The sequence below is a fragment of the Passer domesticus genome, chromosome 4 (genome assembly GCF_036417665.1).
Source record: "Passer domesticus isolate bPasDom1 chromosome 4, bPasDom1.hap1, whole genome shotgun sequence".
In the NCBI taxonomy this organism is placed as follows: domain Eukaryota; kingdom Metazoa; phylum Chordata; class Aves; order Passeriformes; family Passeridae; genus Passer; species Passer domesticus.
This window is the reverse complement of record NC_087477.1, coordinates 39,837,048-39,863,802: the sequence shown is the minus strand read 5'-3', so window position 1 is coordinate 39,863,802 and position 26,755 is coordinate 39,837,048. Positions and strand designations below refer to the sequence as shown.

The window sequence follows — 26,755 nt, the reverse complement described above, 5'->3', positions numbered from 1 at the left end:
TTTTAACCCACTCATGTGCCACCCAAGACCTCCTCCATGCAGCTGTGCATGCAGCACATAGGAAATGCACAGAGCGTAATGCAAAGGTACTGCCATTTAAATCTGCATACCTTCTAAGGGCCAAAGCCAAACCTTTTCCTTGGAAATACAGCCTGAGATAAAGTTGAGAGTGTTCTCAGCCCAGATGCCATTACTGCAGAGCTGACATAGAACACCCTCAGAGTCAATGTAACAATGAAGATTTTTTTAAAAAATGAAATGTTTTTACATTTTAAATTAAAACAGCAGCAAGAAGTGACATGAGAACATAACCTGACGGTACAGTCAATAATGAATTACAAACATTTCTTCTCCTCCCTACCTTGGGATGTGAAAGCGGGGACTTGTGCAGGAAGGCATCCCCACTGTGATGTGCAGTTATATGCACCACCAGTCTTCCAAGTAAGGAACCTAACTCAAAGACATTTTTGCCATGGCAAGAAGTACTTTCATTTGTAACCCTTTTTTGTGTCTCTGGGCTTAAACAGGCCACAACTCTGATTAATTGTCACAGGGGAGCACCACAGAATTGGACAAAGACATGGCTACAGCGAAAGCCAGGCAGATCTGCACAGGACTCATGCCTAACATTAGGAGAGGCAATTAACAATTACCAGGAGAGTAACTGAGAAAAGATAAAACTATGCAACATAGAATAATTCAGCAGCTAGATTTTGTATGTTCCAGTAAATAGGAAGGTTTTGATATATGAAATTAAAAGCAGAAAAACACCATCCTTCAACTAGCATGGATAATTTGAGTAATAAATATACTGTAAATCTATACTTCCAAGTGAATTTGTGTAACATTGTACTAGCTTCAGCTAGGATAGAGTTAACCCTCTTCATTGTAGCTCATATGGGGCTACCTTTGGGATTGTGCTGGAAACACTGTTGATGACACAGAGATGTTTCAGTGACTGCTGAGCAGCACTTACATCAGTCAAGGCCTTTTCTGCCTCTCAGCCCATCCCACCAGCAAGGAGGCTGGGGGTGCAAAAGAAGTTGGGAAAGGACCCACATGGGACAGCTGATCCACCTGGCTCAAGGGATATTCCAGACCATATGGTGTCATGCTCAGCACATACAACTGGGGCAAGAAGAAAGAACTGGGGACAGGAAGAATCCTGGCATTTGCTTTTGCAAGTCACGGGTGAGGAAGCCTCACTTTGATGGGGATAGCTGAACACCTGCCTGCCTATGGGAAGTGGTGTTTCCAGGGAATTTCTTGGTTTACTTTGCTTGTGTGTGTGGCTGTTGCTTTACCTATTTTAGAGTCTTTCTCTTAATCCATGAGTTTTCTCACTTTCACCCTTCTGATTTCTCACTCATTCCCTGCAGGGGAAGTGAACGAGTGCCTGTGTGGTGCTTAGCTGCCAGCTGGGGTTAAACCACCAGAGTCCTTTTTGATGGCCAGTGTGGGGTTGAAAGGGTTTGAGATATAATGACAGGTTTGATCTGAATGTGCTAGACTCAAGTTAGAGCTGTTATTGTTGTTGAGCTATTCATTGCCTGGCTCCTGGGCTTGCCATGGGGCTTGATTGCCTCGCTGCACACTAAAGCCTGGTGCTTATTAGTGGCTGCTCCTTGGTTCTGCTGCTTGCTGAACTGCTGACCATCTTACTCTGCTGGGCCTGGCAACATCTTGATGTTAGACAAAGCACCATGATGGCAAATGCCCAGGCCATCACTGATGTGTCTGTGATGCCCCACTGGATATGCTGGAACTGCAGTGTGAACTCAAGTTGACAGGAGTGCAGCCTGGGGATTAGTCCACATGGGAGAGCAGCCCTAAGCAGCTGTGGACGCATTCATGCTGGAGCAGATGCATCTCAAAGCATCTGTGGCTGAGGTTATGTCAGTGTTACCAGCAGGTACACATAGATAAGGCTCCACTTTGAGCAGGTAAAATTACCTAAGGGACTGAAGTCTGTGGCTAAGTCCAAAAAAGGAGCAGGGGCAAGGAGAGGAGTTCATTGCATCATTACCCCAAATGGTCTGGTCCATGGATAGAGACTATAATGAAAATGCCACCCTGCTTACCTGGAAATGGCTGAACACCCGCCAACCCACGGGAGTGGTAAATTAATTCCTCGGTTTGCTTTGCTTGTGCGTGCAGCTTTTACCCTACCTATTGTAGTATCTTTATCTCAAGTCATGAGTTCTCACTTTTACCCTTTTGATTTTCTCACTCACTGGTGGGGAGTGAGAGAGGGGCTGTGTGGTGCTTAGTTGCTGGCTGGGGTTAAAGCATGACACTATATAAAGGTGAAGTCCTAATTTCAGGTGGTAGGGATTCTCCATTTGATGAAAAGGGAGAGTAACCCTCCACTTCCTCCAATCCACAGAGAAGTCCCTGACAAACCAGCCCAGGGGACAGATAAGCACATCCCAATATAGCCTAAGAATGACATAATGACTTTAACTTTGCTTTTTTCTGGCTGAAGGTCAGAGGATCACTCGAGCAAGTGCTCACATCAACAAGCATACACAAGTAAGTGCTAACTTCCAGCAGGAAGTGGTGCAAAGCATCTCAAGACTGGAAATGGCTCAGAGCAGTTTTATCATGTGGAGATGTTTATGGATGGCCACAAGGTCCACAGTAAAACGCTGTACACCATCTAAAGAGCATTAATGTGTATTTCTTTCAAAGAGTTGACATTTACAATGACTATGATGTTGCAGTAATATCATTACCTACCGAACTTGAAGGTATGCTGAAAAACATCACTTGACTTTTTTCATACTTGCCAGGTCAATTTTCAAGGACCCAACCGTGGCATTCCCCAGAGTTACGCATTTAAGCTCATTTCCACCTCTGCTTCAGGAGCTGTGCTTTTGGGAGTGAGTACAAAGTTCATTTGTTGAAAAACTAAGTGCAGTGATTCTAATGTTTGCTTTCATGCACTGAGAGCACTAAACACCACGAGGATAAAGGTCCAAGCATAAATACATCAATGAACTGTGATAGAGTCTTATCTCAGCTGCAAGAAATGGCACACGGCCTAACATCTCGGGCTTCCAGATGTGCTGCACTTCCAGTACTGCTCCCCAGATCAGAGCAAATCCTGTCATCACCACCTGCCATCAAACCTAAAGCAATCATCAGAGCATGAGAAAGGGGAGGTGCTAATGAGCTAAGGCTGCTTATCTCTGTATAATCCTCAAGGGAAAGTCAACCAGATTTTATCAGAGCAGCCAGTATTGTGCAAAATCTCTGCTCTATCATTTAATCTTCTTCTCCCCTATCTGCATGTAGGACTACACCATTTCTTTCTCTTCAGCTGGATCTGCCTCCCCCCAGAGACTGCAGGCAAGCTGCCACCCTTCTGTTTTTACATCCCTCCACGAGATGGAGGTGGCAGTAAGAGCCCCTGCAGCCTCTGCCTGGTCCCAGCCTCCTAGTCACTAGAGACCTCAGAGAAGTATTTCAGCCAACAAAGAAACACGAACCACAGGATAAAATGCAGTGCCTTACAGTTAATGAGAAAGAAATCCCACCACATTAAAGAGACAGCATCTAGATGAAAATTATTGGCATGAAAAAAAATTAAGTACAACTGAAAAATTGTGTAATGCTATAATTCCTCTCTGCAGCACATATTTTTTGATATATAAATCAACCCCATCTGCAGGATTAAAACAAAAGTGCAACCATTAATTTGGTGGTAAATGTTTTCTCTACATCTTTAATAGCCCTAAGAAGGAAAACACAAATGCATTTCAATGGCCTGATGTTAAATCATTTATAGAAGACCTATTTCTGAATCAGAAATTTCCAGCCCACTACTGCTGGCAAGGGAAAATGCAGCTCCATCAGTTCATACCGGCTGTCTGTCTAGAGAAAGGCCAAAGATATCACACATCTAACTAAAGATATAAGAGTTAAAAAAGCATTCAGTGGAGCAGCCTTGGGTTAAATGGACAATTTTAAAACACATTCACCAGCTGTCTGCTACTCAGGCTTGTTTCTAATCTTGGAGATTCCAGGAGTGCAATTTGCTACCACAGCACAGTGAAAGGCTGCTGCCCCAAAACCAAATACTGACAGCAGGGATGAAAATTTCAGAGCTTTTGTTTATTTGGTTTTGAGGGGATGGGGGGGTTGCAGTACTAGTTTTTGTTACTGGTCTTCACTGACTCATTCATTTTCTTTAGCATCCACTAAAGGCAGTATAGCCATTTCAAGCCTTGTTCCTAGTTCCACACATCCTTGAACTGCTGAAAAATAAATTAGGCATTTAGCAAAATTCTAGGTATCTTAAGAGGGAAAGGAAGCTTAAAAACATTAAGCAAAGGTGTTCCTAAGACTTACCTGAAACCTCCCAGCAGGACTCCCTCACTCCAAGGGCTGTGAATCTGCCTCTCTTCCCACTATGTATTTCACAGGCTCCATGCTACAAGAAGCCTCATCCTCTCCTATTTCATTTTTCCACCCTGCCACACAGAGATCTGCAACACATGCATGTTAACTCAAGTATCTACTAGCAAAAAGATGGAAGACTAGAAAAGGATTTAAGTATTTTATCTTTTTTTCTTTTGGAAAAAAAGCAAGCCTGGCACGGATTTCTGATCTCTGGCTTTGAATGTGTGAAAGCATCAGAGGTACTCTATATCCTTTGCCCATAGAAAGGCAATTTTACCTCAAAACACAAAACACTGCTCTCAAGGCCACCACGAGCACATACTGGTGCAGAGGACAGTGTGGCAAGGTGCTATGCAATCCCTATGCCAAGTGAAAAGGGGACACCTGATGCCCTTTGAGAAGGGCAAACCAGCCTGGTGTTCAGCTCAGTACCATTTATCCTGCCTTTCATCCTGGTAACATTTGGGCAGACTCTTCGATTTCCTTTTATGCAGCTGATGTTAAGACCTGGCTGCCAATCAATAGCCTCCAGCGTAGCTCCCTCACAAATGTTCCCTCCTGCTACTCAACTTTATCTTGCAACCTGCTTCTTCCCTCCCATCACAAAACCCAAAAACTTGTGGGTTTGTTATTTTTTTTTAGCTACCTGCTGGTTTCCACTGGCTATCATATTACACAGCCAAAGCAAACAAGCAGCAGGCTTTCCTCTGCACAGTTTCAGTGACTTCAGTGAGGTCACATAAGGCTAAATCTCTAGTGAAAGCCAGGCAGAGCACTACACATCTTTTCTTCTGCACTGCAGAAGGTTTTGCAGGGCTGTGCTAGTTGTAAAATAAGGCTGACTTTGTCACTACCTTGCCTATTCCAAAACAGCACTTACAAACAGGCCAGTCCCTGTTTTGAAGTCCCAAGATTTCAAATGCTGCCACCAAATATTGCCAGTGCTGTCAACAGAAGCTGTGATATGTGGCATTGATCAGATTTTCAGCTCGGGAGATGTATGATTAAGCAAGAGCCTGATTTTGCTGGAGGTGTTTCAGTCTTCATTAAAGGGGTTTTGCTTGCTCAAAGAACAAGAACCCAAAAGACAGCATCCAAAAAGTCATGTTACTTTTAGCCCCCTCTACAGCAATGACTGGCAGGAGCAAGAGTTTTGTCTTGAACACTGGCATTGGCAAGAGGTGTGTGTACAACCTCTGTGACCTACTGATCATGGCAGAATCCACCAGCACCTGGATGAGGAGCTGGAGAAGCCTGGTTCCCCTCACAGCAAGGGACAGGGATCCAAACCACTCTCAAGCAGCAGAAAAATGCAGAAACCTGGAACAATGATGCACATTTGTTTGCAACCCTGCTCTTTGCAATGGGTGAGCAGTGCAGGAAGCAGAGCAGAGACACCAAAATAACTTTGGCCAGCTTTTTCTATCAGTACCTATGCTTAAAACAGCACACTTGGGCAACAATTTTTAAGCATTTGTGCCAGGGTAACCACACAGGTTTAAAACCCAAATTCTGCTTTGGAGCAGGGTGCCTGCTCACTGGGACAGCTCAGCAGCTTCTCCCCTTCTGCCCTGCACCAAGTGGTGGGAGGACACCAACTAGAGCCACATCACATTTTCCAGTAAATCACAAATTTGAAATACAAATAATCAGGAAACAAAAGCAATTCATGTACTTGGATCAAGTCAGGAAAAAGGAGAGGGAACAGAAAAAAAAAAATCAGTAAAAGAGAAACCAGTTCTTTTGAGAGCCTCCCAAACCATGTCTTTACCATCTCCTCTTCTTGAGTTTAAACAAAATAGAGGCCAGATAAAAAAATTATGAAAAAACTGTTCTGGAATAATACAAACTACTTCTTTCAGCCTCAAACACACTTTTAAATTTCAGCTACCAAGCAACAAAAAAATTCTTTCTTGTGCAAACTTTTCCAATACCAACATCCACTTTTATAATGCAAAAGGTGAAACTTTTTTTACACTTTCTCAGCCTAATTTTAGGGGCTTTGGAGCTCATTTTCCAGGCAGGAGCCAGTGTCCAAAAGAAACTGCGTAAGTTCAATGCAAACAACATTTGGCAAGAGTTTACTAAAACCTTTAAATACCAGAAGCAGTTGCAACTGTCTGGGATCTTACTATTTCCATACATCTGACAGTGCCCCTAGCCGAGGCTCAAGCCTCATTTGGATGGCAATTTTACAACTGAGACATTTATACATACAGATATATATTCCTACTGACAGCAGTTACTAGTCAAGCAAACAGCATAATGGATAACAGAGGACAGAAAGCATCTGATTAATCTCCCTACTCAGGCGGAAATCTGGCCTAATGAAAGCTGAGTTTCTGAAGGAGGAACTTAACGTTTTCTGGTGGCTTGGCACATTCCCAATTTCTCCAACCAGGAAAATAAAACAAAAATAAGAACGCTATGAGCTACTTTTGGGCTACTCTTATTTTACTCCTGGATTGCAGTTTCCTGCTGCTTCTTACAATGCCACTCTGGTCACTAAGCCGCACAGTCCGGTTAACACACAGCTTCAGAATATCCTGAGGTTAATTAGCTGAAGTAAATATGAGTTTCCTCACCCATTACTGGAGATTTCCCAGCAAGAAGCTAAGGATCATGTTTCATACACTAAAACATAAGAGAAGGAAGCAAAGAGCAAAGAGGTATGAACTGGAAATTTAAAGCATGATTTTGAGATGTTCCACATCAGACTAGTGAATATTTTTTCTCCATTTCTGTATTAGCCAAACACATATTTCCTAGCCCATGTGTGATAGCTACCTAGCAGAGAGCAAACGTAGAGAGTCACTTCCATTACCACCCCCTCCAACCACCTCCCACTAAAAGGGCAAATCCTCACCTCAGCAGAGTTACAGGCACTGCCAGAGGTGCTTCTGAATGACCCCTTGCAATGTGTGGGCAGCAAAAATGCTAAGAGGAGAAAAAGGGCCTTGCTTCATGTTAAAGGCTACTCCCCACTGCATCAAGAGTTAATGAGACTCAATTTCACTTGGTGCCAAGGTTTCACATTTGGCTTTGCACTCTGACCGAGGGCAGGAGAGTGAACAGCAAAGATGGGGAGATAATTGATGTTTCATCTCCACTATAAAAAAAACCTGCACTGAAAATGAGCTGGGTGAATGTTCACAGCACTGCCACGCTCCGTCCTAACTCCGCAGCTGCCAACTGCACATTCCAATACTCAGAACAGCTCATCAGCAGACAACAGCTTTAAAAAAATGCAATTTTTAGAACTGAGAGCTTAAGCATCTGGGTGGATACTTTGGTATCTTACAGTGTTTTGGAAGTTTTTAATTCTACCCAGGTCAACCTTTCATCATTCTATGTGCAATCAGGACTGCTAGAAATCCTCCTCCTGCATTACGTAATGCAAATATAAGGTTCTCACACCGTCACACTGCTCAGAGCTGAGGGAAAACACCAAACAGGAGAGCCCCATACTGAAACCAAACGACAAAGCATGACTGCTCCTCTCAAGAAGAGCTACATGTGAAGACATTATCAGTCACCTGAAGTTACACAGAGAATGTTGTAATCATCAATTCCTCTTGTGCAGACATTTGAATTTACTACTTGAACAATTTTTCAGTCGTCTTTTTTATTTGTAGTATGCATGTAAGGTTTGCTGCCACACCTTCCACTTCTGCATCAGGCTGTGCAGGAGACTTCTCAGTTTAAGTCCCTATAAGGCAAAAGTGTTGACAATTCCTGGATTGCTCTGCACCACTGAGAAACAATGCAGATTTCTGAAAAGCTGCGATTGCGTCTCAAAACACAAGCAGCAATTTGTTACACAAAGTACCACCCAAGAAAATGGGTAAGAAAGAACAATTAAAACCTTAAAAACTATTTTCAGTACATGCTTATGAAATGTATTCTCTGTTCAGATGCCTGCACAATTCAAGCTGTTGAAAAATGGAGAAACATCAGGACAAAGTCACCTAGACTTTTCAGTCTGCACACCAAGATACATGGGGAAAAAAAAACAAAATGGGACTGAAGTTTAGCTCAGACTTTGACAATTTGCATGATCAATGAAAGATGTCAGCACCAGAATCCAAATGGAATGAGAACCCAGCTGGAGGCTAGCGGAACTGAAATGAAAAGGAGCACCAGCCCCTCTTCAGCATGCCTAATCAGGCACTGCGCCCACCCCCTAACCAGAACAAAGCAATGTGCTATCTGGAAACCCCACCTCCCCTCCCACAGGTTTATTTTTTTAAAGGTTTAAAATTCTCTGTACATCAGACTTAAAACATCCATCTCAAATCACAGTCCAGCAATTGAAGGAAAGACAATGGAGACGAGCGTGAAAGAAGCAATGAAGAAACACAATACCATTAAATCATTTTTCACTGCCTAATGTTACACTCATTGCAGAGCAATTTAACAAAGGCCAGAACAAACAGTATTGACACCACATGGTTTAACACTGGAAGGCTGACAAAGCCAGATTTTCAGAAGGACTCAGAGCAGGACATAATTTTAGGTTTATAACCAAATGCTTGGATTTTCAAAGCTTTTGGGATATTATTCACATTACTCATCATCTGATGATACCAAGAGGTTCACAGAACAACTTTGAAAAGTAGAAAGAAAGGAAGTTTTCCTTGTTACTTTAATGTTGTCTTTATATTTAAACAAATCAAAATCTATGCGGTGATTCTGCTTACTACAGCCAAAATAACACAAAGCATTTGGTTTCTTCTTCATGCACAGAATAGCAAAACTTTGCAAAAAATTAAACTAAAATCTTAATCTTGATGATTGCCATCAGCTTTTGCTAATTTCTTCCAAGTGCGTACACATTTAAGAGTTTCTAGTAAAAGACAAAAAAAAATTACTTGATTTCAAAGAGTATTTAATGAAAGCAAAACAGATTAAACTTCCTGGTTTTCTAGTATTTCAGGCAAGTGACACAATTATGCACGTGCTGCACAGGCAAAGCCTAACCTCTCAGGCATATACCGAATTTGACCAGACTACAGACGGCCCGCACACTGTATCAGACCCTCCAGCAAATGCATTATTTTGCCACTGCTCCCTGGTCTCTAATCTACCCAAAGCTTTTCATAGTGATAATATTACATTCATGGCTTAGGCCTTGACAACTGCACCCATAAATCAATTTTAAACCTCACATTAATCATCTTTCTGTAATCAGTGGCTATTCAGCACAAATTTACATCTCATTTCTGTTGGCCAAACAGCCACATTAGAGCTTTGAAGCTTATTCAGGCTTAAATGATTATATTCCCCTAATAAACACTGAAGTTCTCTCAGTCCAGCTGCTGTGAGCTGCATTAATGACATGCCGTGGCAGCAGGGGCCATCTGAAGCCAGCCTTGTGCAGTGCTACAAGCAGCAGCCCCCTCGCCAAACAGATTTTCTGCATTTCCAATACTCTCAGAAGAAATGAGAAGGATGCTCTGCCTGTGCAGACCCTCCTATGGGAACTGGTGTGTGCAGCAGACACACACATGAAATTTACTGCACTTCCCCTGAACAGCTCCATTTGCCACCTCTTGAATACAGGGGGCTACGAGTAAAATATCCAAAGCCCCAGATTTTCTGATTCCCCACATGCTGAACACCTTAGCTTACTTTGGGTTTGGTGACAGCTCTGTTGAATCTGAACCATCTACAAAACCCACTTTCCTCACTTGTCAGACAGCTCTAACTTTGTTCACAGCACCACCAAACTGTACCTTAGCGTGCTTTTCTCTGATCACCCCAGAATTAGGTATTACATTTTTAATATCTGACTGCAACTCTTTTCCCCTTTTTTTTTGTGTGACAGAGATTATCACTCAGGATTACAGTAAGCAGCTAAAACATGACCAGTTCAGGGTGGATTTTACATGTACTTGCCTGCAATCCCTATAGTGAAACAATCTATTCTGATTGAACAATAAATAATTATTTAATTAAAGAACCTTGGCAGGCCTACATTATTAAACCTGCATAAAAAGCCTGACATTGATTGTATATTCACTTTCAGTTAAGGTCTGAATCAGTATGCTAAGATCTAAAAATGAATGAACAGAATGGGTTTATTATAACTGTTGTTAAATACTTACCCCACTATAGGTAATACATTATACATGTGGATGCCTGGTATGCTTATTCCACAACATAATGAAATTTTTAGTTACTTTTTATTCTATGAGATTTAATTCCCATTGTGTCAGGTTTATGTTCCTATTTAAAAAAGGCACCAGAATTACACAGATGTAAATCTGCTGGACAAAGATGCAACCCAGAGCTCAATGTTCCTTTTAATCTGGAATTGAAGAAACACAGATGTGCTCAATTGTTTGTGACAGATGTCCTATATCCTAACCATTTCACAAAGAACATGTTTCATATAACACAACACATAATGCAACCTCCACACTCTCCTGGTATCTGGCAACCACTGAAGAACCACTTGAACATCAACATGCCATGGCTAAGAAAGCAAATACAATCATGTGCTAAATCCTCAGCTGAGATGTCTGCAATGTAAAAATAAATGCTGTTTTGGCAATCAGCTGTGGTAATGCAAAGTCTAGGAAGGCTGCTGAAGTTTTCAGAAGAAACGCAAAAAACTCCAATTTGTTCTTAACCAAGAGGTAAACCATGGCTTAACTTGATGGTAATACTGCAACACATACACAGAGAAAAAAAATTCTGTTATCAGCTTGCTTTTGCTTAACCAACAAAAGATGCCAGAATCTAAACCAAATGCTTTTGAAGAGAAGGGAAGATAACTTTTTTTTTTGGGGGGGCAAGGCATAATCAGCCACAGTGAGAACTTGCCACAGGAGTCAAACCATCATTGATCATCATAAGGGGGGGATTCAAGGAAGTTTCAGAATAAAGTATCTGATCAGGGAACCAAGCCCATGATGAGCCACATATATTCATCACATAAGTAAGGTGGGTTAAAGATAGCACCAACATGCCTATGCCACGCGGGAGTAGAGAGTGCGTGCATAAATAATTAAGATTCATGTATATTGCCCTCACCAGGTTACAGTAAGAGTCTCTTCCAGACCCAAGTCCCTGAGGCACAGAGGTGAAGAACACAGAAATGCAGTTCCTCAAAGAGCAAACTATCAAAAACAGTTTAAATAGAAAATGAGTTAATTGGTGTATTGCTACATTTCTGGCTGCTCAGTTAAGCTAAAAGCTCTTACTACTGCTATTTTCTATGCAGGGTATACTGGGATTAATTCTGGGTTAGAAGTTGTAGAGGCTGAGCAGAAAGAGGAAGCAAACATATGGATATGGGAAGGGGCCACATTTCCTTATGAGAATACAGATTGCCACCACCCAGCCCTTCCTCCAGCAGATTTGGGCTAAGGTGGGAGATCACAGTTTGTAAACACCTGGTGGCAATGGACCCGCTGGATTTTGGCCACCTTGAATGTTCTGATCTGCCATCCTGCGCAGCTCCAGGCTTTGGTGTTTCCTTTCAGTGCTTCTTCTCCCTATCAGCCCAGCAGGCCAGTCAGAAAGCCACAGGCAAGAGCTCGTGACTTGGACTTGCTTATCAAAGAGACATTCTCACAGTAGGGTCATCCTTGACCAAAACCTTCTCTCAATTTTGTGCAGCTTATGGACAGAACTCAGTAAAATTGCAGCAACAGCATTTTACTGCTAGGCAAGGTAATTCTTGTCTGGAGCCTAACTTTCTGGTAAGAAGTTTTACAAAATCTTCAGAAGTCCCTGAAAGGCACCACTTGGCACAGAAACTACAGATGATTATTTATCCAGCCTATCCTAGGCCTTGTTCTCACTCTACAAAATGGACTGATTGGCCATTTCACACTAACAGGAAATTACAACCACCGTTTCATCATTATTTAGCAATTAAAGCATTGAATCACTTCCCTTTCAATTTTTGTCTCATCAGCTTCAGCGCCTTTCAGCAAACCTGGATGCATATTTCACCAAGTGTTGAAGTTTGAAAGGAAAAGGATGAGTGAATGTACTTTGAAAAATAAATTGAAAGTACCGTTCTCAGAGGAAGAGCTAATTAGCATAGGAAACAGCACTTGTACAGGTTATGTGGTTAATTGACATCATTCTTCTTACCAAAACACATACTCACTGCAAAGAAGACTGCTGAGGAAATGGTACTGTGATGCTGAAATGTTGCCCCCATAGTGCACAACACATAAAGCTTTCTAATAATGTTTGCTGTCATCCATAAACTATTGTACACAAAGAAACATAAAACAGTAAGCAGTGAAAGAAATTTTGGACCAAGTAAAGGGATTAGCTGTTTAGGGGAAGGACACAAACACCTGTTGTTGCTTCTCAATAGCTTCCTCTTGCCTTGTGAGCAAGTGACATTGGACCAGGCCCAAAAGAACTCTACGACTCATACACACAAAAGGGGATTTTCATATTTGTGTTGACTGAAGCAATCAGACAGGCCATCCAAGCACACAGGTGATTTTGGTTCTGTCTTCTCTGCTCAGAGATGCAGAATCCTGAGATGCTGCAAAGTACCTGGCTTTGCAGGCATACAACCTTTACCTGCCCAGAAGCTGGTGCTGAGCCAGGACCGAATCCCACCTTTCTTAGGGCTTTAAGAGGCTCCAAGGTTATATCTTCCACTGTAACCTGTCTTCATTCCAAAACCTGTGTAGGTGCACTCGTGTGGTAGGACATCCACCCGCTATGGACTCCCCTTACCACATAACCATGCCACAGGCTCTCTAATGACAGTCCTCAGCACAGCTCTAGCCCACATTTTCATGTCACAGAGCATCTTGCACTGTTCTGCAATTCCGACCTGCCACAGCAACCAGCTGAGCAGCCACTTTTACCTGGCTTCCATCACAAGGATGATTTTCTTCCCATTTGCCTCACAGAGCAAACAAGATACTAATTTACTAATTTACTTTCAGAATTAATTTCAGCAACACTTTACTAATATCACTTTCAGAAAACCATTTTCTTTTCAAATGGCATCACTTCAGCCAGAATAAATTGCAAAGATCCCACAAGAGAGTCCACAGATACTCAAGAGATCAAAGCCCTACTTTATAGCACAAAAACCCATTAAAAAATTAGAGAAGGCTGGGAGGTAGCTAACTTGCCTGTGGCCTCTTTGCCTGAAAGGGTTGTTGGGAGGAGAAGAGAGAGAGGAGTAGTACGCACCTGTAAAGTTAGCAAGAGGAGGTATGGAAAGACCCATTGACTGAGAACTAAAGTTTGACCAATTTGAGCTAGAAAGATTCATCTGTCTTACAGTAAGGACAGATGGATGTTGGCACAAGCTACAAAGGAATATGGGCTTAGCACAAGAGGATACTCACTCAGAGAAATCTCTCTCCAGAAGATGACTTGTGGGCCAAACCAACGTTACAGACCTGCTGCAAGGACTCCTGAACAAGTTTCTACACCATATGTGCCACAAGAGATTCAACTACATAATGTTAACAGACCCAGTGGCCTTAAATCCCATAAAAGTACACCACCATGACCTTCAGCCCATACACTCACGGATCTGCTCTTCTTTTCAAATAATAAGGACTAGCAAATACTATGATCTTGTGCTTTTTCCCTAACAGTTGTTTTACCCCGCCAACACTGAAACTGTAATTCGCTAAGAAACAGAAATAGCATGTCTAGAATGTCAATTATTTGCAATCAACATATTTGAACAGCAGGGTGTTGCCCAACTTTCTTCCTTAATATCATTTTGATTCCTTATGTATTTACTGTAATACAGGAAAAAAAGGCTCTCAGTTTTAAAACTCTGCAGAGCAAAGAAGGAAGGAAATTTGCCAAGTCGTATCTTTGGTTGCAGCACTGTGTGTAAAAAATTGCTCGCACTCTATTTTGTCTCTTTGCTGCTTTATTTTTCAACAAGCAAAGCAAAGGTTGAAGAAAAGGAAGGGGACAATCTGTTTTTTAGAAGCAGTAATCAAGACTTTGCTAACTTAGGTCATCCCCAGTTCGGTAAAACAGAGGACACCTATGGCATTAGCCCCCATTTTGGATTTAGTTGCTTTCTTTACCCTTGATCAATGGGGATACTATGGAGTCTTCCAGCAGAGTCAGAAGCTCCAGGGAACTCATTTGGGAAAAGCTGCCCTCATACAAAAAAAGCTCAACATAGACTCTGGCTTCTGACAAGGACCCTCTGCAACACCTGGAGAGATGCACAGGGACTTCTGCACATCCAGCTTCAGCAAGGTCAGCCTCTCAAACTGCAGTGCTGAGAAACACCCCAGGTTAGCACCGGAGCAGACAGCCCTGCAAGCAAAAAATCTCTCAGTAGTGTTTTGCTCAAAAGGGGCAGAGAACAGAGAAGTCCAAAAGGTTTACCTGGGCTATTGGTATCAAACAAAACAGCTTCGCAAACACTGAGCAAGGGCTGCTTAAGATTCCCTGCTTTCTCTTCAACACCTTCACAGCAAAAGCCTTTTACAAATATTACACAGTCAGCATCATAACCAAATCCCCTGGGGGCTAAAGACATTTGCCAGGTCAATACACTTTTGCAGCTCTGAGAAACAGGCTCTGCCAGACTCACTTACTGTGACTCCAAAGGACACAGTAGCTCCTGCCTATCTGTACTGCCTGTCCACACTGAGACCACCCCTCTGACTTAAATACACCACACTCTGAAGAGGCAGTGTTTTGAAATTGAATACACAGAGCTTGGGAAGCTGAGCTTACAGCCTGAGTAATCGACATGGATATTCAATTACCATTAAAATTAATAAGTAGGACAACAACCAAATCCCTGGATGGGTTTTGATTATCTTAGTCTGGGTATTTATCAGAATTACTCTGACACACTGAGTCATTGGGCTCTGGCTGGCAGGCACGAGTCGCTCCTTAGCCCACTGGAGTTCCCTTTGCACTGGAAGCATCAGGACATCCAATGGCAGGAAGAGACAAGTACCACACAAGAAATGAGATGGGTATCTGAAACTGTACAAAAAGTTTTGATTTGGTCTGAAATCCATTCCCAAGTGAACTATTAATTTTGTTCCTGTTCAGCAGCTGTCCTCTGCCTCACTATAATTCTGCAGACTGACAGCAGTCACTGCTTTTGCAGGAAAGCACCAACCTCCTTCCAGTCACCTACCCAACAATGTACCAGTGATCACAAATAATTTATTTCCTGATCATGTGACAAGACTGGTCTAGTGCTGGACATAACTAGCAAGTCTTTTCTAAAACTTCATTGTTTTAAAGTTGACTTTCCCATCACTAGAGTGAAAATCAAGGCTTTGCCTAATTACTATACTAATCAATATCAATAAATTTAAGAATGCAAAATTAACTCCAGAATTGGCAGAGATATTAAAAGTATATGTGTTGCCACTTAAGTTAACTACACAGAAAAATTCAGTTACTCAGTCTGTCATCAAAATAAAAAGCAAACAGTAAACCAGACAGAGATTGTGTAATGAAGTAACTTTATCTTACAGGATTATATTTGTGGTTATGACTTTAATTGTGTAGTCTAGAAGGATTTGTGACAAACTGAATAATCTGGCATTTTTGTAATGATTTGTAATCAAAACACTGGCTAAGATTTATGGGCTGACTTTACATTCACACTGCAATCAACTGAGAAAGTCAGTACACGCCCTACAGTTCTAACCACTTAAAACTGTGTCTTGCAAGGAGCCCCAACAGCCCCCCAGTTTGGAGGTTTGAAGCCAAGGCAGAGCTCTCAAGTGTATCTTTCAATTTCTGAAGCAAATAAAGCTAAAATAAAACAAACCTCAACACCCCCAAGGCTTCTGACCAGAAGACCAAAGGTGATATTTTTGCTGTCCTTTACTGTTGACTGAACGGGGAGCGAGCCACGCTGAGCAGACATCATACAGAGCACAAGTTATTTTGATGACCCTCAGCTTTAAGTGTCAATCTTTAAGGACCTCCGGGTTCCAGCAGGAAACCAAGAGAATCACATCAGTGCGGCACCTGGATTCTGCAGGCTGACCTCCTGCCCCAAATTAAAACATCGGGTCCCAATGAAAAAGGCAGCCAACACAGACAGAAAGTGCTATTTTTTCTGAACAGCTGGAGGAAAAAAAGTCCAAAATTCTTAAATCCTCCTTTTCAAAACCAGACAATTTCACCCCCACACTTGGTATCTACTGAGTTCAATTAGGTCTTGGGGTTACCATCCCAGAAGGAGTGGCACCTGTGCATCACAGAAAAACTCAAACACCTCAAAAAATAAATTAATTCTAAAGGGTACTTTCAATAAATAAATATTTTAAGAAGTCCTGTCATCACCTCCTCTCCCACCCTGCCCTCACTCACCTGTTCTTGGTCTAGCTCACAGCCTAAGTGAGGCAGAGGAGGGGCTGACTTGCACTAGAGGAACACCAAGTAGCTCTTTCTCACAACTGAGACAAAACAGAAAATGGATTAATGATATCTCAAATCACAGCAAGAAACAGCCAGTGTCATCTTCTCCTGATAACTGCATCTTCTGTACCACATTCAATACTGTCAATATCATGGGAAGAATCACTGGGGTTATAGGAAGATCTCTGAAGACAAGGATCAGGTCAACTGTCGCAAAATATTTTTGCTGAAGTCAAATGCGAATTTCTGCAGCATGAAAGTTCAGTCCTCCCCGCACTTCAGAGCCAGAAGTTCTGATCTTTGCAAGAAAGCATCCCAAAGAGAGCAATTATCTACAGAAAATACACATCTTTACATGATTCTGGTTTATCTTACTGCAGCAAAAGTAACAGATCTACAGGACACTGTATGCATCAATATACAGGTAGCTCATATATATGGAAAACAGTAAGATTCAGGCTTTAGTAATGGGGAATTTCTCTAAAAAATTAAATGCATCTAATTTTTTGAAAATGTTTCTTGAACTTGGTATTTTTGACTCATTTTATAAAGTCAAGAATTAAATGTAATCAAAGGAGTTGCCTGGCACTTGCTTGAATAATGATGACAAAGAGAAATAAGTAAGAATACATAACCTAAATGCTTATTAAAGCATTTTGGCAAGAACCAAGTACCTAATAATACTTTCCTTCTTGGAAAGCATCAAAGGAAGCAAATAAAGGATTGTGTGGAGGCTTCAGCCTGATCTGACAGATCCAGGCTTTAGAAAGTCACCAGCAATCTTACTCCTTGCCATCATCAGCCTTCTCTGAGCTGTCCCAGGGATGCCCAGCTCAGCAAGCAATTTCTTCTACACCTCTTCCATCACACCATGCTAATCTACCATGCCCACTCTTCTCAGGGGAGCTTGCCTCCTTACCAACCCCAGGGCCCAATCCTGCAGCTAACTGGAAACTCATCCATGGATTATTCCTTACTAAAACCACTAAGATCATAGAGGGGTAGGTGAGGATCAAACTAACTTGCAAGATGTCATTCACTCCTAAATATAGATCACTGCTGTATCACAGTGTCTTCAGTAAATCATCTTGAAATAGAATTAAAAATCAGTGATGTCCCATTATACACGGAAAAAAATAATTGCTCCCTACCCTAAATACTCTCAACTCCCCTCAGGATGGCACAGTCTTTATTTTTTTTGAGACTATTTTGGTAGATTCCCCCCCCCCCCCTCCAAATCCTCTGTCCTGGCAGAGGAAGCAGCAGCCAAACCATGTTCTGCAATTCTTTTATCCCATGGGGTGCAGACGATCAGTCACAGTGGCCTGACAGCACACAATATCACAGAGATGACTGATAGCCAGGTGTCACCCACACTCTCCTCAACACTGCTTCATCACTCATGGTGAAGAGCCTAGAGGCTGGAGAGAAGGAGATACACCACTTTTCTTTGGAGCAGAGTTAACACAAAAGCCTCCAAAGCATGATTTGCATCCATGTGTACTGCTCATATTTAATCTCCAATCTGTTTTGCTACAGTACTTTCAGTATTACACCAACAGACCTCATGGTTATTGTTTTACTTGCACACACTAAATCATAGAGTTCAGTGTGCCTTTTTCCCCAAAACGAAGACATCTAAAGATAAATTAAGACTATTAAACCAAAATATATTGGGACAAGAAGAGCTTTAAAATAAAACACTGGCATTTTCTTTCAATAGCCAAGAACCCAGTCCCTCCTCCCACTTTCATATGTGCATGTAGCCTTCAGCAACTGAAAAGCACCATGTTTTTCTGATCAAGCAAACAGAAAATCCTGAATAACTTCCATTAATAACTTGAAAATTTGCTGGAAGTTTGTTCTAACAATCCTAGATGTTCAGCTGCTGTTTCTTAATAGTAGGAAAACCACACATCAGGACTTAGCAGCAACACAACAGTCAAGGTTTCCAGATAGGTGAAGGATCTTCAAATTAGCCCTCTAAATTTATTGTCTTCATTCACTGTGTATTCACAAGACAACAGCTTGCCATGAAGACAAAATAGCAGCTTCCATCTTAACACTGTTTTAAGGAATTTTGCATTTCAAATGTTTTCCTTCTGGACACACCTACTATTGTGTTTACCTTTTTGAAGCTAGCATTCTTTCTTTTTAATTTTTTTTTGGCCTGGCTTTCCTGAATGAGTAACATAAAAAAAAAAAAAAAAAATCAAACAGGACTGCATTCTTGAATTTAGTTACCAAAAAAAAAAAAGCCATTAACCTGAGGAAAAATATATGCTGTCAAATGGGGCCAGTGCATTTGAAGTCTTATAAAAGGATTATGCAATTAAGTGATAAGTAACCCACTGATATATATATTTGGCACATGAACCAGTAAGAAATATACTTCAAAAATTCATAAAATAAGCTATAAAATCCTAATGCTTGTTTTGAAAACCCTGGGCTGATGCATATGCATTCTGCAATGGTAATATTTTATTCTCTATATATTCAGATTTTCCATGACAGCACTACATTAATACATTTTAATTGTATGGTTACTAACTGCTGGATACCAATATTTCTGAAATTGGCACAAAAGTAACAAAGAAAACAATGGTTTTAGAAGATAAAGCTCTTCAAAGCTCTTTTATCCCCCAATGTAATTCCTAGACTCTAGAGAAAAAATAAGACATTTTAGCATGAAAGGAGATTATTGTTTGCCCAATGAGCCTGTGTGGAGGAACCTAATGCTGACAACAGTATTTACAAAATGATATACTGAAGGATCAACCTTTATTTTTTCCTGTGTAGAATATACTATTCCAATAATACAGTTCTAGCCAAGATAAAGATTTGCTTTATTCCTAATCTCACTAGTATTAATTTATTTTTCAGTACCTTAGAGTACTGTAGGCATTTCAGATCCCCTTTAATAAGACCTACACCTCGCCAGATGCTGCTCCCAAATAAATGCTGATTTATGTCAACAGCACACAAACCAAAGGGCAGCCAGCTGAGAGGACAGGACAACAAGAGCAGTCTCAGATGGAGTGAAAAGATTAGACCTCAGATACGAGAGGAGATATGAGAAAGGATATGCATAAAACGGTGAGGCTATGCAATGAGAACTCTTGTCTAGCGACAGTATCTTTAAAAGCAGATACATACTGCAGCTAATATGTTGCAGGTATCAAGAGTGGATCTAAAACGCAGGTTGAAGAATGAGTAACAGTAACCTGATTTTAGTCAGGCCGAGATTACAAAAATAAGAAAAAATAAACAAATAATAACACACCCCCCCCCGCCCCCAAAAAAAAAATAAAATAAAAAAATAGGCACACCAAATTTCAGAGGAAGACAAAAACAGGTCTCTTCCTAGACAGAGTCAGGACAATCTTTCAGACAGAAGGGCTCCAGACTTAGGGCTGCAATAGGTCAGAACACACCACCTGGTCTGTCCTTCAGAAGAGATGAACTCAGCTTGACCACAGCAGCAGAGCCAGTTGGATCTGCTGTCAGAAACCTCCTGTGACAGAAATCCCACACCTGCCCCTCTGACTAACCATTAGAAGCCATGCTCTATTAAATTTAACCTTAGCCAGTTTAGATGAAACAAATTGTTCTTCTTTTTACCCACTGCAAGCCTGGATGAAAGCTTTTTCCCTTCCTCTCTGGTGGCTGTGGGCCAGTCCAAGACCTGTGCTACACCCAGCTCCATCAGCCTTCTCACACAAGATGCAATTCCCCATTGCACAGCTGATCTCTTTAGATTTGGATTGGTATAATAAAGCTTTGTGAAACAAATGCAGCTCTATGAGCATCACCAACTCAACAGGGAAATCCACCAATTTAGGCAGTAGTCTGCTGGCCAAATTTACCCCTCATGGCAGTGCCCTACTCCCATTGAACTCCAGCATCTTCATTCTCACTCTGGGGCTTTCAGAGTTGGAAACATGGAGTCAGTTCTGCTTTAAAACACAGTTTAGTTAAATACCACAAGGGTCTCATACAGTTGCATTATTAACCTCTGGTTAATAACCTCGTTCCCAACCCAAAGCTCAAGCTCTTTTGTTGGAGTTATGCTATACAAAACAAGCATGCATGACTCTGGCACCCTAAGCAGGCAGCACAAAAGCCCAAACCAAAAAAAGCACAAACTAAAAGAAGACACATCATCATGGCCCTATGGGATGAGTAAAAATGACCATGGACACGAAGTACCAGAGAGAAAGTCACAGAGGACAGATATATAACTATATATATATACACACATATAGATACTGCATATTACATTAATAAAACCTAGTGGGGAAAAAACACCCCATATGTTTCAACTCTTGAGCTCAACATCATCCTGCACATGGTTCGTGTAAAATTCCTTTATTTGGTATAGAACAGAAAACATTAAGTATTACTGCTTGGGTTTGGATTATACAGTTTACTTCAAACCCTTAGACCCCTTAGACATGCAGTATTGTTTCTTACTAAACTGTACATGCACAAAGATGTGTACATATATACAAAGCAGCCAAATTGCAGGCTTTTAGGGTGCCATTTACAGTTTTTCAGCTACTCGGTATTACTTACTTCCATCATGCTTCCTGCTGACATTTAAATTGCATTCTTTCATGTTAGAATATGTGTTGGTTTTGGCTGGGATGGAGTTAATTTTCTGTGTGGTAGCTGGTGTGGGCTATGCTTCGGATTTGTGCTGGCAACAATGTTGATAATTCAGGGATGTTTTCCTTACTGAGGTTACACAGAGTCAAGGCCTTTTGTGGCTCTCACACCACCCCACCAGCAAGAAGGCTGAGGGTGCACAAGGACTTAGGAGGGGACAAGAAGGCTGAGGGTGCACAAGGACTTAGGAGGGGACAAGAAGGCTGAGGGTACACAAGGAGTTAGGAGGGGACACAGGTGGGACAGCTGATCCCAGCTGACCCAAGGGATATTCCACACCATATGGAGCATATAGAGCTGGGAAGAAGGAGGAAGGGAGGGACATTTGGAGTGATGGCGTTAGAGTTCCCGAGTCACAGTTATGTGCGATGGAGCCCTGCTTTCCTGGAGATGACCGAACACCTGCTGGCCCTTGGGAAGTGGGGAAGGAATTCCTTGTTTTGCTTTGCTTGCACACGTGATCCTTTACTGATCAAACTGCCTTTATCATGGCCCATAAGTTTTCCTACTTTTACCCTCCTGATTCTCTCCCCCATCCCACTGGGGAGAGGGGCAGGAGCAAGCAGCTGTGTGGGGCTTAGCTGCTGGCTGGGGTTAAACCACAGAGCAGATCCCTCTGAATTCCTTTTCTACACTGGTCACAGATGAGCAGCAGCATTTGCAGGAAACAAACCCACAGGCTGCCAAAAGTACTGCCCTGAAAATGCCAATTATAATCATAACTACATGACACAGCTCAATGGTGCCAAGAATCCTCCTTCTCCTTTCACTATCCCCCATCCCTCCCCCTTCATTTTATTTCTATCCCTGAGGGCAAGCACTGCCTCCAATCCAGGATTCCTGTGTTAAATCTCTATCTGAACTAGGATTGACAGAGAGCAACAGAATCTATTCCCAAATCATGCTGAGTAATCTAAAACTGCTGTTATTTTTAACTTGAAAGAGGCAACCAGCATACCTGTCCTCAAAAAAAAAAAAAAAAAAAAAAAAAAAAGAAGCCAGAAATGCTGCTTGGAAAAAAAAAAACCACCCCAAACCAACCAAACAAAAAATCAACACCACCTATATCCTACATAAATTGGAAACAACTTGTACAATCAGTCCAGCTCAATTCACCCCACTTTCAGTATTTGGCCTTACTGACCCCCCAAAGGAGGAGCAATTGCTTTCCTTCTTGCTGTCCACATGTAAGAAATCATCTAGCTCCTTCACAACTCTTTATTCATTGCAGAAAATTAACATCTCCTCAGGACCAGGTTCTTCAGCACATATTTATTTTCCAGTTTGAGCCTAAAGAAAAAAAAGCCATCACATGAGCTGTGCAATGAGCCACAGCACAGAACCAATACCCCAAGGACCAGAGAGACTTTGCTGTTCTCTGCTGCAGGAAGTTCAGGGACATCAATGCGAGGTGGATCAGATGGAAGAGAACCCTTTATGCAAAGCAAAGCAGGTGTGCAGCACTCCTGTTTTGGACAGAAAAAGAGTACTTGTAATCTGTAAATAAAGGAGTTTTAAAGTAACAGTGAAAGGAGGGAGGATCAAACAAGTAAATCAGCCCTATTAAGAGCCACTGGAACAAAAATCAGACATAATTGCTGAATAAATCAAACCAGCTAAAAATAAAAATTATTTTAATCAGCAACTTTGTTTTCACTTGGCCAGACCAAGTAAAACTGCACAGCATGGGTTTGCAGGGTGCTCTGTAGCCCCTGCTATGGCTTTGCAGCAAGTTGAAATGCATGACACAGCCTCCTGTCCAGCCAAGAGAGGAAGAGGATGCAAGACAGCCCACAAACACTGTCTGACCTCACCTGACTCTTTCTGTCACAGCACTTACTCTTGTTCCTACCACTGTGAGCTTCCATATGATAAAAATGTATGTTTAGCACAGAGAGTACAGGCACTTCCCACAGGTCAGAGGTGCCCAGTGTCACAGCCACGTGCACTGCACACACAAACCTGTGATGTGCCCACTCTGGGCAATCCTAAGCACTGCCCCAGCAATCGGTCCAGAGGTAAAAGATTTTGCAGACCTGCTCTATGAGCCTTTAATAGAAAACCTGACTGGTTTTGTCCGTGTGCTTGGAAGGCTTCCTACTGCACAAAAGGGACCAGACTTTCCTGACACAGCCTCTGGTAATTGCAGTAACCTCCTTCAAGTTAAAACAAACTTACAAGAGCTGCAAAAAAAACCCAGTCAAAATTGTCCCTTTGGCATGTAACAACATGATCGATTCCTAGCTTGAGTACAAAAAGGACAACATTTTCCATGCTGACCATGTCCTTTTGTCAGGGAGAGAGTCCCTTTTCTGAGCTCCATGGGCATGAGGATCTCACAAGAACTTTGCTCATGCTTTAGCAGACGAAATGCAGGTTTAAGAGCTGACTGCACAACTGCTGCAGGCTGCTGAACCCACACAGGGAAGCCAGGAAGCCACACTACTGTAATTTTCTTATGTTTCAGGGAAAAGCAGCAGAAATAAGCAAGCCCTTTCTCCTACTCAACAGCTGGTTCTTCACACCAGGAGGCATTCTTTCAAAGCCCAACTTGGCCATTGCATATTTCAGTCATCTCATTCCCATGCATCCCTCAGTACTCCATATGAAGGAAGAGGGGGATTTTTCCTACCTTCTATGTGCATGAGGAGTATGAAGGCCAACCAGGCTGCAAGGACAATGGCCACCACCCAAGCCAGCACCAAATAAGTGCCTCGCCATACACAGCACTTCAGGGGACAGCCTTGGCTGAAGTGCTTGTCTCCCTTCCCACAGAACCCACTTCTCACAAGATGAGCCAGCACACACTGTTCAGCAGTGGATCAAGGTCTGATCTTGTGGGGACTTAAGCTGCTGCAGTGCTTCTTCATTTGAGATGAGAGCACAAAACAGGCCTACCTTTATTCCTGATCTGTTTCCAGGCTGGAGAGTCAGCCTCCTTCCCATACAATGCTGCTTTCATGTCCCATGTTAGGTCACATTTTCCCATTGTGTTCAGCAAAAATGAGGAGAACAAGAGACTAAACAAGGGCAACTGGAAATTTCTGGAGCACGAAATGTTCCAAACATTCAATATACAAAAAATAACATGGCACACAGCTGTAATAGAAGTTTAGACTATGATATCTACAAAGGTTCTGCCAAAAGAAAGTTCATTTGGCTTGCCTGGACCTCTTATCCCGATTGTCTCAGTAGGGGCTTTTTGTGGGATTTTGTTTGTTTGTTTTACATGTGGAAATCTGTTTTCAAAACCTACCAGCTTGAGCCTTTGTGATACGAACATAATTTCTCCCAAGAACTCCCATACAATGCCAAAGACCAAACACCTGCTTTCTTTAAGAGCAACTGTGCCCCGCTACAATCTCCTACTTCTAGCACTTACAGTTCTAAGAAAAGTATTTCACTTCCATTAAGATTGTAATAAAAATCAAGTGGAGAAGCAGCAACACTGGAAGAGAACCAATGTATCTTCAGCTGGAACTGCACCACTGTTGAAAAGTGACTGCACTCCACAGGATATTGTTCGCAGCCATAGTAAAACACCATGCACCACAAAGCTCACTTCAGAACGTGGTTGGTATCCACACACTCTGGCGTTGCAAAGTGTGACACATCCTGACATTCTTGCTCCTTTCCTTCATGGGGGACTGTGCAGACAGATACAAGGACCTTGAAAATTTTCTCTAGGAGAACATCCTGAGATAACAAATTTGTATAAAAATGCCCCAAAACACATGAGAATGCCTATATCAGATGTCAGTTAAAGCTCCCTCCTTTTCCAAATTCAAATCCTGATGCAAGAGTGACTTTAAATACTTATATTAGGTAGATTCTGTAAAAAAAAATTAAGCAAAGAGTGTGTAACTGCACCGTAGCTGATTGCAGAGCAGATAGAGCAGTTAGAGAAGTACCTCTGGGAAGACCTTTTTTAGTGCTCATAAAATACTGCAAATATATTAGTTAAAAAAAAAAAAAGACAGTTGGACTAACCTCCTGGATTTTTATAATGTCCCATGAAAACAAAGAAGATTAAGATGAGATTTCTGGAAATTTGAAAACCAACTGCCTAATTCACTTTTAAACACAAAGCAGAAGTTAATTAAGGGAAAAAAACCCTCTCCCTATTGAGTCAGTAACCTTTAATTTGGCATTCCTGAGCATACTTCAGTGTGCTCTTTGGAAACTGAGCTTGTAAATATAGAAAGGTTTCCCTAAATAATGAAAAGATACAACTGTGCCTTATGTATAAGATAGTTAGCTTTTGATTTACTCATCTATACATATAGACTCAGAAGTAGTATGAACTTCTCAGCCTGTTTTTCTATTGATATTCTTTTAGGGGCATTGGGATAGACGAGAACTGGGCTTTATACCACAGGAAAAATACCAGATGATGTTCAAAAGTTAAAAAACAAATAAAACCATCTAATAACTGGATATTTGGATCTTTTATGGTGCAGCATGGCACCAAAATATTGCTCTGCCAGTATATCTGGCACTGGCTATTCTGATGCCCACACAAGCCAGCAGAGTAAGTTTCATTCTCAGCTTTAAATCAATAGATTAAAAAAAATAAAAGTTTAGAGACTAACCCTAACAGGATTAGATCTTGGAATGAATTGAAAATAAATTAGATCCCTGTGTAGCTTTCACATCCCTGCTGTAACCAGTGCCTGTAAACATGCAGCTTGTCCAAGTGAGGCTGCCATTTCCACAACCTTTCATCCACACAGCATACATGGAAAGCCAGACTTCAATTTACTGTCCAATATATATTTTTTTTGGCAAGGTTGGCTGAATTTTATATAAACACCATCTATATAACAATCCAACTGGAGTCCAAGACAATTATGCAGTCTGTTTCATCTGGTGACTACAACTCTGGAATAACACATTCCTGAGACTTGCTCTGTTGGAGGGCTCAGTCATGCAGTATTTCTAACTTAGGATGCTTTCTCACCTCACACAGTGCTCATGGCTTTCAGGAACTGACAGGAATACTCAGCATGGTACAGAAAATAACCTCTCAAGACTGCACCAAATCTCTGTCACAGTACAGCACTGCGGATGCCCCAGACCAAAGACCAAAAATCACAGCCAAGACTGCTCGCGTGATGCAGTCAGCTCAAGCAGATACACTGGAGGGTATTAATGCATCTAAACTCCTCCATTTACTTCAAGTATAAAATTAGGAGGCCAGGTTCTTTCAGCTACAGAATCACACAAATGGGTCAGGTTAGAAAGGACCACAGTGGTCATCTGGTCCCACCTCCCTACTCAAGCAGAGCCACCCCAGAGCACATGGCACAGGATTGTG

General features: G+C 41.8%; 1 protein-coding gene and 1 long non-coding RNA gene across 19 annotated transcripts in view; both read right to left on the bottom strand.

Annotated features, from left to right (window-relative positions):
* EPHA5 (EPH receptor A5) overlaps positions 1-26,755 on the bottom strand; it is a 193,577-nt gene that overhangs the window by 150,916 nt on the left and 15,906 nt on the right. The gene's annotated exons all lie outside the window — the stretch shown is intronic.
* Positions 22,691-24,434, bottom strand: LOC135299007 (uncharacterized). Its single transcript, XR_010361027.1, has 2 exons — positions 24,337-24,434; positions 22,691-22,904 (listed from the first exon to the last, which is right to left on the bottom strand). It is a non-coding gene; the product is annotated as an uncharacterized LOC135299007 (long non-coding RNA).